Raw genomic sequence first — 11316 nt, 5'->3', positions numbered from 1 at the left:
GCAGGCAGGCGAGTCCCTGCTCCAGTGATGGCCTCCCCCGTCTGCTGCAGGAGCCCCTTCGCTGCAGTGAGAGCACTGGTGTCCACTCTGTGAGTCTGGTTGGGAACCAGGAACTCTCGCGCCTCGGGTGATCCAGCTGACATCAAAAGCAGCCTCTGTCCTCCGTCCTTCTGGTCCCCATCTCTTCTTCAGGATGAGGATTCTACTTTCAGCAGTGATCGTGAGGAAGTGGTAAAATTCTTCACAATCAATCTCAATCAGGACTTCATGATCACCAGGGCCTGAGAGGAGAGAGGCCAAGGGAGATGCTTTTCACTGACGGCATTCTGACAGGCTACAAAAAGCCACACTGGCCCTGCCCTCAAGGGCCTGGACTTGGGGCTGAGAAAGACAGAGACACCTGAGAGTTATTAAATGGCCTCTCAGTGAGCAGATGTGTCCGAGTCACACGCCCCAACCGCCCACTTTTCTCCCCCAGTGCAGCCCTGGTCCTGCATGCAGTCTCTCATGCAACCTCTCAACCCCTGCTTCCCCCCCACCCTTTACTTTCCTTCAACAGTCAAACCTATCAGCTGCCACCTCCTGCTCTCCAGCTCCTGCCCCTCCTTGTTCTGTCCCCTAGAAATGTCCTCCTCCAGTCCCACTGGGTCCCAGGCTGCTCCATCCTCGCAGGCCCAGCTCTCATGAAGCCCCGTGTCCCAGGGCAGGAGTCTCCCCGCTCCCCAGCCCTTCTCCAGGGCCCCTTCCCCGGCCTCATCACGTTACTGGTGTGTGACTGGTGGGTGCCTGCTTCCCCCCAGTTCACCAGGCACACAGCTCACTGTACTTGCTTGGCCGAGAGAAGGGGGAACCGGATCCGAGTTCTGACCAAGTCTCTGTTTATTCAGACCACCCCTGAGGGTGCTGGGAGCTAGTGCACAGTCTGGGCAGCCCCTTGCCCACTGCAGCCCCAGAGAAGGCTGGAAGGAGTTGAGGTGGGGGGTGAGAGAACAGTCAGAGCAATGCTGTGTAACCCGAGCAGGGACCTGAGTGAGGGCCACATGGCCTCAGCTGTTGGGGCTCCCAGAGGGGTGGCTTCTTACTGTGGGGTCAGCGAATGGCAGGGACTGCCCTCCTGTGGGCACTGGGGAAGGGATAAGTTCAGGGTTAGTGTCAAGGTCAGAGTCAGGGTCAGTGTCAGGTTAGGGTTAGGGGTTAGGATTGAAGTGAGAGTGAGAGTCAAGGTCAGGTTCAGGTCAGCTCAGGGTCCTAGTGCAGGTCAGGGCTTTCCTGGTTGGCTTGGTCAAGAGTTGTGCAGAAGTGAGCTCTGGCTTTTATCTCACTGTGAGCAAGAACCAGGGATGGGGACCAGGCTGCCAAGGCCTTGACCTGTCCATGACCTCGGCCAAGTCCTTCCCCTAACTGGGTCCTCTGCGCTGTGTGTAAGGAAGGTTGCTGCTAGGCACTATTGTTCTGCCATCTAGGAAGGAGGAGGAGACCTGGAGCGGAGGAACATATGTTCTGCTCCTGGAGAAACACAGGACTGAGCGGCTAGGTCAGGATGGGAACTGAACCCAGACAGCCTCACACCAGAGCCCAAGCTCCACCTGGGGGGTGAGCTGGAGCCCAGGAGTCGGGGCCACCTCCCCTCTCCCCACATGCACAGGAGGTGCCTCGAGATGGGCAAGTCTTTCCCAAAGCTACCTCTGCATGTACCCCTGGATGAGGCCTGCCCCCTCAGATCCAAGGGGGGCTGGCAAGAGACCAGGAGAGGGGGAGGTGGTCCCATCAGCAGGACCAGGTTGGGGGTGACAGATCCAGCAATCAGTTCAGTTTAGAGCACTAGCTGTGGTCTGGAGGAAGCACACAAGAGAAGTTTGGTTTTGTTCTTGTTCTGTTCTGACAGTAGAGGGAGACCACAGGGCACCAGCAGTAATAAGATGACGCTAAGGAAGATCATATCAGCAACTAGAAAATTAATCTTATTTTGTCATTTTGGTGGAGGCCATCCTGCCTCCCGAGTCAATAGTCCTCAGTTCAGAGTGTCCCGGGAGTGGGTGTCCAGGACTTAGATCGAAGGCAGTGGTGATCGTCTGGGACGAGGTTGCCAAAGCATTCTGAGACGACAGGCTGGTCCAGGTGTCCTGCAGGTGAGAGCCAAGTCGCTAACGCCCCCCTTCCCAATGTCTCTGACCTTCGGGAGTCCGAGGTGCTCCTTCCCCACCAGCGGAGCAGCTGTCCTTTCACGGCTGCACGGTCAGTATATGTATGACCTGTCCCTGCAGCACAGGGACTTTACCCTTTTAGAAGTCCTTGCCATTTCTTACTCTGGCTGGATTCATCCCTGGGAGATTCCTATGTGGCATCCCAGAACGTGGTGGCCATGTTGTCAGGACCACCTTAGGAGTTGTCATCTCATACTCATGCTCATTATCAGCAATGTCCACAATTGCCTGATCCAGCAAGCATAGGCATGAGGTAAGGGAAGCCCCAGGCTTGTCATCTCAGAATGTTTTGGCAACCTCGTCCCAGACCATCACTACTGCCTTCAGGAAACCAGACTACGGGACCTGTGGGTGGCAGAGCAGAGCTGAAGGTGGGCACAGGAGGGGAAAAGGGAAGCGGGAGAAGGCGCATTACATGAAAGGTCCCATGAGTGCCAGATAGTTGTCTGCTGTTGGCACTCGTGACCATGAGGCTGGCATCACTGTCTGACTAGATGTGTTCAGGGAGTTCAAATATGTAGCAGCACATTTAGGAGTTCTCAAATGGTATGGCCTGCGTTTGCTCTGCAAGTGGGAATTGTTGTATTGTACCCAGAAAGGTTATCACTGTAGTCAACACCCAGTGGTACCCCTGGGACAAGGGTAAAGGATTTCTAGAGTCTATTTGCCAGGACTGGCCGGGTCTAGTGCACTGGACCGTGCACCCCAGAGTTCTCTTTGTCACTTGCTGGTGGAGCTGCCAGTCAGGCACATTAGTCAGGCCTCCTTGGCCTCAGGTGCTGGCATTGCCAGGCTTTGATCTATGGCTTGATTGCCATGCCCTTTGTGATGATGTATCCAGGTGGCTGTGGTCTTTACCTGTGTGATGCAAAATTGGTCAGCATGTCAGTTCCACTGATGTTCATTGCCAAAGCATCCTTTTCCATGGGTCATGGACAGAGTGCAGTCTGCTGCCACAGTGTTTGTCCCTAAGGGGCTGGGATTCGATCCAGGTTGTTCGGTTGTCAGGTGCTACACTGATGTCCATTGGCTCCTGGCTGCAAGTTGGTGAAAATGTAACAAGATGTGTTCAGGAGGTGTCTTCCAGGACAAGCACCAGTCTGCATCTCTGTCCACGGGCAGAGTTTTTTCCTTTCTGCATGCTTTGGCTTTTTCCTGTGGCTGCCCAGCCACAGTGGACTGTTTAATATAACTGGTCTGACTGTGCATCGGGCCCAGGCATCCTCTGGGACCTTGGTGTACTGAAGACCCCATGTCTGAGGGTCACCCATTCACGCAGGTGAGAGAGTCCATTGATGGCTGGTTTACTCCTTTCTTGGATGTACCAGTTTCATTTAATAACAGGTGCTTGCTGTGCAGGGCCCACTTTATCCCATAACAGATGTGCCGGGGAGGAGCAACACAGGGGAGCTGGTCTCTCATTGTCCACCTATGCCCAGTTAGAAGCCAAGTTAATTGGCCCTCACATGGGGTATGCTGAGCCGTGACTGTCAGGCAACTGCCACTCAAAACACCAGGGGTCGCCTTTGCTGCGTGTCAACTTCCTTCTGCCCCAGGCTTCAGGTTGCATATCTCAGTCCCCCACACTGTCATTGGAAAGGCTCTTTAGGACAAATTGGCCTGAGCGGGAGGCAGTCTGTACAGCCTGCTGGTTGCTTTCTTTAAGCACTTCTGCGTCCACAGCTCTTTAGTTGGTGTGTGGTGATCTCCTTCCCCGTCCACCCTTGTCTTCTAAACTGCTTTACTGCCACCACGTGGCTGGGCCGGGGAGCCTGGAGGGCACCTATTGGGCACCAGTCCCAATGTCACTGTCCTAACTGTGGCCTTTCCCCAATGGCAGCATCCCTCACAGTAAGGAGAAGTAGTTCTCATCCTAAAACCTCTATTTCCACAAGGCATTATTCAGCAGGGTCAGCTACCTGGGTGTGTGGAATGTCCACCAAATGAAACAACACAGGTTAGTTTCAAGCACGTGGTAGGGCCAATGTTGGCTGAAACGGCACCTTTGTAACCTAAAAAGGACAGCCTAAAGCACTATCCTTGCCTGGAGAGGAGCGGCCAGAGATCTCATCTGGAGCATATAGGGCCACAGCCCCGTGGAGTGTGGCTTTTTTCCCTGTTAAGACAACCTTCTGACTGGAGTTACAAATCCAGCACACAGTGATAGCTTCTGCATCAGAAACATAGGTTCCTCCACCTTGTGAGGGACAGCAGTTCTTTTCTTGATGCCCGAGGGAGGCACCCCCTTCTCAGAGTTCTGGGTTCCTTCCCCATAGGGCCCGTCTTCCAAGTTTCTATGTTTTCGTTATCTTTAGCCTCCCCCATTTCTTCCTCCAGCCCTAGGGAGAGGAAGCGGCTTTATATAACTGTTTGAGCATTCTTTTTTTTGCCTTTTTAGTTCTTCAGTTGCTGGGTGTGGTAGGCAGAATAATTGTCCTCCGAAGATGTCCACAACCTAATCCCTGGAAGCTGAGAATAGGTCACCTTACATGGCAGAAGGGACTTTGTAAATGTGGTTAAGTTGAGGACCTTGCGATGGGGAGCTGATCCTGGGTTATCTGGGTGGGTTCAATCTAATTATGTGGGTCCTTAGAAGTTGAGGAGGGAGACAGAAGAGAATCAGAGGGAGATGTGACCACCGAGGAATGGCCCGGGAGATGCAGGGGTGGAGCACGGGAATGTGAGAGCCTCTAGAAACTGGAAAAGGCAAAGAAATGGATTCTCTCCTAGAGCTTCCAGAAAGGAGCACAGCCCGGTGAGAGCCGTGTTGGATTTCTAACCTACAGAACTGAAAGAGAATGCATTTGTGTTGTTTTAAGTGACCAAATTTGTGATAATTTGCTCTCGCAGCAATAAAAAACACATAACTGGTTAATGCTCTTATATTAAATTCTCTTTGTTAATATAACTGGTGAGGTTTCATCCTCCCTGCCCTGGGCTAATTCAGAGACTCCCTCCAACTCCCTCACATCCTGCATGTTCCTGTCACTCCAGATGGTGGGCAGTGTGATCTCAGGGCAGATCCCATCTCTCCTACCTCTATCTCTCATGCTGAGTGGCTCTGACGTGCAGGAAATTCTTCCCTCTGATGAGCCTCTGTGTGTCTCTAATCTTGTGTGTCCTATAACTGGCCCCTGGATGGCACAGACCCCATAGGATTCCCAGGCTCCCAGGAAGCTAAGATTCTATTCCCTCCTTGCTTGTGACATCTTCAACTTATAAAGTACCCTGTCATCATGTAGGGCCTCCCCAGAGTTGGGGCTTTTGGCCCCAAACTCTCTTCAGCCTTTCACTTTAGACCCTTCTGGTCACGTAGACCCAACTCACTCAGGGCAGGTAACAAATCACATGCCCTCCAGTTCTCTCTCATAAAAAGGGATGGTGTAGCTTCCTCCACAGACCACAAAAACAAGCACCAGATAAACTGAATAGTTAAAAGGTAAAAATAAAACTAAATATATTAGAAGAAGAGATAGCAGAATAAGTCCCCAAATTAGTATGCGAAAGATCATTTTATTTAAGTATGAGCATGAACTTCTGTTGATGCTGCCTAATGGTTTTGGGGACCAAGTTAAAATAGTTGACCACCTGGTAGACTGTACCAACTATCAGTGCATAAGCTAGAAAATTCATTCAAGAAGGGGAGGGTAAAATGAAGTTCTTGTACATGTAAACAGACAATAGATTTAATGTTGGTGAGCAGAATATCCAAGATGACCTTGAAGTTTCAGGAACTGTTGACTGAGCATGGCTGTGCCCCTGGTATTACTAGAGAACATAGAAAAAAAACCTTTGTTAATTGAGAAAGAGAAATTATAAATTTGGCTTTGATTCGCTGTCTCTATAAAAATGGTGATTCATTTTCATGCGTCTGTTACTCATCTATTTGAGAGCCATGAGTTAAATCTTTGGAATGCTTATTGGCTCTAGGACCTGTTTTAGTCCTTATCCCTTGCAAGATGTTCTTATCAGGACTCAGCAGAAGACTAATGTAGCACTTGGGGGCAAATATTCAGCCTAGTAGTCTTGCCCTGGAGGCCGAGATGGAAAAGATCTCCACGGCCACCATGGTGCTGTGATAGAGAAGGATGTGACCCAGGCACTGCAGAACACCAGCATGCTTGAACTTGACTTCTTTGAAGGTGTCAGGTAGATTCCTGGCCCGGAAAGCCACAGCAGTGCTCCCCAGGGTCAAGGATCCCATGTACCCCAGGACACAGTAGAAGGCAGTGACAGAGCCCTTAATGCAACCAGTGATGTGTGTAGGGTCAGAGTGTGTGTTCATTTCAATGAAAGGAGGAGAGAGTCCCAATCTGGTTCTAGATAGTGACTTGGATCAAGGCACAGATGGGAAGGACAGAGTCAGGTGCGCCTGATATCAACCACTGCCTCATCCTTTTCCCTTTGTTTTGAAAGCCAAAACCACAGTAATGATTTTACCCAAAACAGTGGAAATAGCCACAGTAAACACAAATGCAAATGTTGTTTGCTGAGGTATGCAAATGCCTGTGTTGGGAAGGCCAATGGAGAGTAAGAAACAGAGGGAACCCAGGAAGAAGGAGGTGAGCAGGATGTAGCTGTGGGTTGGTTGTTGGCCTTGATGATGGGAGTGTCTCTGTGCTTCCCAGAGACCCCAAGGACCACAGCTGTGAGAACAGAGAAGCACAGAGCAGTGCAGGCCAGAGCCATCCTCAGTGGGTCTTGATAAGGTAGGGAAGTCACTTTCTTTGGGAGACAGTGGTTTTGATTTGGGTTTGAGTACTGATGGTCTGGGCACCTCACACACTGGTGTGTATCTGACAAGAAGAGAAAAGATGTGCAGTGTCTCCAGTTCAGGGACTCTTACTAATTCCTAAGAAAAAGAGTCCCCTTTGGGAACTTTGGACATATTGTCCATCCTGATGCACATTCAGACAATAGCAGTGAAATTTACAATTTTCCATTGATGCTGTCTAAAGGTTTTTTGGACAAAATGAAAATTTCTGTCACTTATCATTTCCTATGTGTAAGGGAGCTATTTTGTTTCTTTTCACAGGAAAACTATTATAGATTCTTAGAGATATAAATATTATATCTTCAGGTTATATCCCGGATTACAATGTTTCCCCACTTTAGGTGAGTAATTTATTCTTGAGAAACACGTTTTTACTGATTATTAGATAAGTTTAAGGAATGACTGTTGGTTTTGTTAGGTGTGATAAGTTTGTACTAGTTATATAGGAAAATGTCATATTTTCAGAGAAGTTTTCAGAGAAACCTAAGGAGTGAAATGTCAATATATCTGTAATTTATTCTCAAAAACATTTGCAGAACAGTAATAAGTGAAGCAAACATGGCAAAATGTTAGCAGTTAACATTTTGATCACATATATATGCATATTCATTATACTTTAAATTTGAAAATGCTTATAACATAAAGATCAGAAGAGGAAAAAAACCATAGACATCATTTGGGGCAAATTCTCCTAAATTAAAAGCATAATTAAGTTTAATTTCAGTGGAAAATTGTTAATTCATTCCAGAGCCCCAAATTTAAGCACTGAGTTAAAATAACACAAAATTCCTTTAAAAGTAGGCACACAGTTATTCCAGGTTTTAATGTTATCTGTCATAAACTGACATAATAAGACAGGCTCACTTTTATTAACTTATTTTATGTCTGTCTACCTACACTGCTTCAAGTCCTTTGTGTCTCTTACATATTATACAACTAAATTTCTGCTTATAAATTATGCACTTGATAATCAGTGTATGTTACTTGAGTCTTTCATCCAAGAATCCATCAGAAAATACAGGATATAATTTAAAAGTCTACAAAAATAATGTTAATAAAGCACCAAGATTGCCACCACAGGAAACCAGCAAACCACGAGTAAATCAATGAGACATGCTTTTTTTTTTTTAAGTGGGGTATGGTTGTTTTACAATGTTGTGTTAGTTTCTACTGTACAGCAAAGTGGCGTTCCCTGTGCTATATAGCAGGTTCTCATTACTTATCTATTTTATACATATTAGTGTATATAAATTAATCCCAATCTCCCAATTCATCCCGTCCCCCTTTTCCCCCCTTAGTGTCCATACGTTTGTTCTCTACCTTGCAAACTGGTTCTGCCTTGCAAACTGGTTCATCTGTACCATTTTTCTTTCTGCCTTGCAAACTGGTTCATCTGTACCATTTTTCTAGATTCCACAAATATGCTTTAATATACGATATTTGTTTTTCTCTTTCTGACTTACTTCACTCTGTATGACAGTCTCTAGGTCCATCCACGTCTCTACAAATGACCCAGTTTCGTTCCTTTTTATGGCAGGTAATATTCCATTGTATATATGTACCACATCTTCTTTATCCATTCATCTGTTGATGGACATTTAGATTGATCCCTTGACCTGGCTATTGTAAATAGTGCTGCAATGAACATTGGGGTGCATGTGTCTTTTTGAATTATGGTTTTCTCTGCTGGGTCATATGGTAATTCTATTTTTATTTTTTTAAGGACCCTCCATACTGTTCTCTGTAGTGGCTGTATCAATTTACATTCCCACCAACAGCCGTAAGAGGGTTCCCTTTTCTCCACACCCTCTCCAGCATTTATTGTTTGTAGATTTTCTGATGATGCCCATTCTAACTGTTGTGAGGTGATGACTCATTGTAGTTTTGATTTGCATTTCAGTGAGACATGATATTGATCCCTCCATCCCCCTCTGTCCTCACTGAAGCTACTTTAAGGAGAAAGATTCTTAGGGGCGGGGCAGAGGTCTCCCTTTCCCCGAGAGGGATCAAAGGCTATACACACCTCTCCAAGTATGCTGGGGAAACTCAGAGAAGGGAAAGACTTAATCTATCATGGTTCTGTTGGATACAGACACCTGTCTCCATCCTATCAGGCCCGTAGGTGACTTGTATCTTGGGGGTGTCATAAGAGACCTTTGAGTGCTTAAAGAAACGCCACCAGTGGCTCCTGTAGCCCTCAGACAACTGCCAAGAGCTCTTCAAAATGAGGCTACCATTGTTTTCTCAGACTCACTATGTATGTGCACCCTGAGGGCATTTTCCCCGCAATGGGAATCATCCAATTAGAAAAGGTGGTGTGAAAATTTGTCCCTGATTTCAGCTGAAGTGACCAACGACACCACCTCGGCTCTGGAAGGCATTCAGGGCAGCCTGAGCTCACAGGCCAGGTTGTTATGGATGACAGAATCTCCCTAGGCTTCCTCCTTACAGGAGAAAGTGGGGTCTGCAATCGCTAATACACCCTGCCCACCTGGATTAATGCCTTGGGCCAAGAGGAAAGGTCGATATAGAGACTTAAGGGGGAAGCCACCTGGTTTTCTAGAGTACAGATCTGTCATGGTTGGTGGGATTTGTTCAGCTGGTGGGATCCTGGACCCTGGGGTACATGGTTGAGTCAATACTGTAGGAGAGTTTCATCCTGCAGCTTGAGGTCCTGTTCACAGTTGGCTTAATTAACTGCTGTGTGAATCAAACAAAATACATTTGGCTGGCCTGTCAGTCAGATGTATCAGATCAGGAATAAATTCTTCTAAACCCTTTGCATGATTCTTTCCAAAAAACTATTCTGTCTCTCTCGTTTGTGGGTTTTACTTCCCTCGGTTCGTTCTCTGCCTTCTTTGTATCCCTCCCTCTTCTTGTCCCAAGTCTTCTGTAGACTCTGGAGCTGTCCTCCAAGATAGCCTTCTGGGGCTGGGAGGATCTGAATGGGGCCACTGTCATGAACAAGGGGCAGGGACCACCCATCAGTAAAGCGACTCAGGGCATACATATACAATTAATGTTTATTAGGGAGGAACTACCAGCAGAGAAGCCACAGAGCACACCCAGAGGTGGGCTCAGGCCTGGCACAGCTGGACTGGACACATGTGAGAAGGTTCCAGAAGCACCACACCCCTGTAATGCCCTTCATTTTATAGGCCGAATGGAAACACTTGGACAATTATGAAATTATGAAATCTTCCTGGTCAGGAAGTGCCCTTGTAAAAAGAAGCCTCTGGAGCTTGGCCACTGACATCAGCCTGTTTTATGTGCACTAATTCAGACAAGCTGAGCTAGTTCTCTGCTAAAAGGGGGAGGAAATAAGCCTGGGGTGACAACTGTTCAGTCTCCTCTGCCCTGCTGTGAATGGGGTATTGTTGAGGAGTTTCTCTAGAGCAGTGTGCTTGTGCAAACCCTCCATTCATTCATCCAACAGATAAGTTTCGTGTCTCATAACGTATTATGAGTGTTGTTCCAGATCCTAGGGCTGTACCAGATGCCAAGGTTTCTGCCTTCATATTCAGCCTCTGAGCCCCCTGAGGTGGGTCCTGGGTCTTCCTGGCCCTAACTTATCTTACCCTTTCCCATAGCCAGACTGTGTAGCTGGAACCTTCCTTTCATGGTCTTCTCCCGTTGCCTTTCTCAAGTTCTCCCAAAGCTGGTCTCCAGCCTAGTGGATGCATTATCCTGGTGACCTTTCCATAGATTAGAGAAAAGGAAGCAGTGTCTGCTCATTTCCAAGGAACAACAACTAGGACTATTCAGATCTCCGAGAGGACACCAAGCCCCTGGGGAAGAATGGATTGAGAGCTGAGCTTCAAGGCCTGATTCATCCCCTAAAGCTCTTTTTTGACCTTGAACAAACTAATCCTATGTCATACATCTGTTATTTTCAAGGACTAAACAAGGTTCCAAAATCACATGTTTTTCCTAGAAGAGAATTCCATTGAAGTTTTAAGAATGATGAGTTACATCCGTATAGGTGGACATGACAAGTTGATTTTATGATCAATCCTAAAAGAAGAATTTCATTCTGTTTGTATTCACATGCTTTACAAAAACACTAAACTAAAACACACCAATCAATAAAAATTTCTTCAGGACATATTCAGCCTGGGAATAGGATAGAGCCCCACCCAGTCAGTAGCACTTGGGTATTTCCAAGGAGAGACATCCCTTTTTAATACTCGGAGATGAGACATTCACAGACTGTTTTCACCTGCCAGCACACCCATACCTGCCACACTCTCCCCTTGGAAATGGGATCTCCAAGTCCAAAACCTCTTCTTCCCACTCATCACCTCCTTGACCATGAATTCGTCATTCTCTCGGCTGGGT

The 11316-nt window shown here is 47.4% G+C and overlaps 1 pseudogene across 1 annotated transcript; it reads right to left on the bottom strand.

The window, feature by feature from the left end:
* Positions 1 to 322: 322 nt before the first annotated feature.
* LOC309638723 (vomeronasal type-2 receptor 116-like) lies at positions 323 to 6922 on the bottom strand (annotated as a pseudogene). The gene is made up of 2 exons: positions 6613 to 6922; positions 323 to 6534 (listed from the first exon to the last, which is right to left on the bottom strand). The product of its transcript is annotated as a vomeronasal type-2 receptor 116-like (transcript).
* Between the last annotated feature and the right edge of the window lie 4394 nt (positions 6923 to 11316).

The sequence above is a fragment of the Balaenoptera physalus genome, assembly GCF_965194825.1.
Source record: "Balaenoptera physalus genome assembly, chromosome: 11".
Taxonomy (NCBI): Eukaryota; Metazoa; Chordata; class Mammalia; order Artiodactyla; family Balaenopteridae; genus Balaenoptera; species Balaenoptera physalus.
This window is presented reverse-complemented; position numbering and strand designations above follow the sequence as displayed.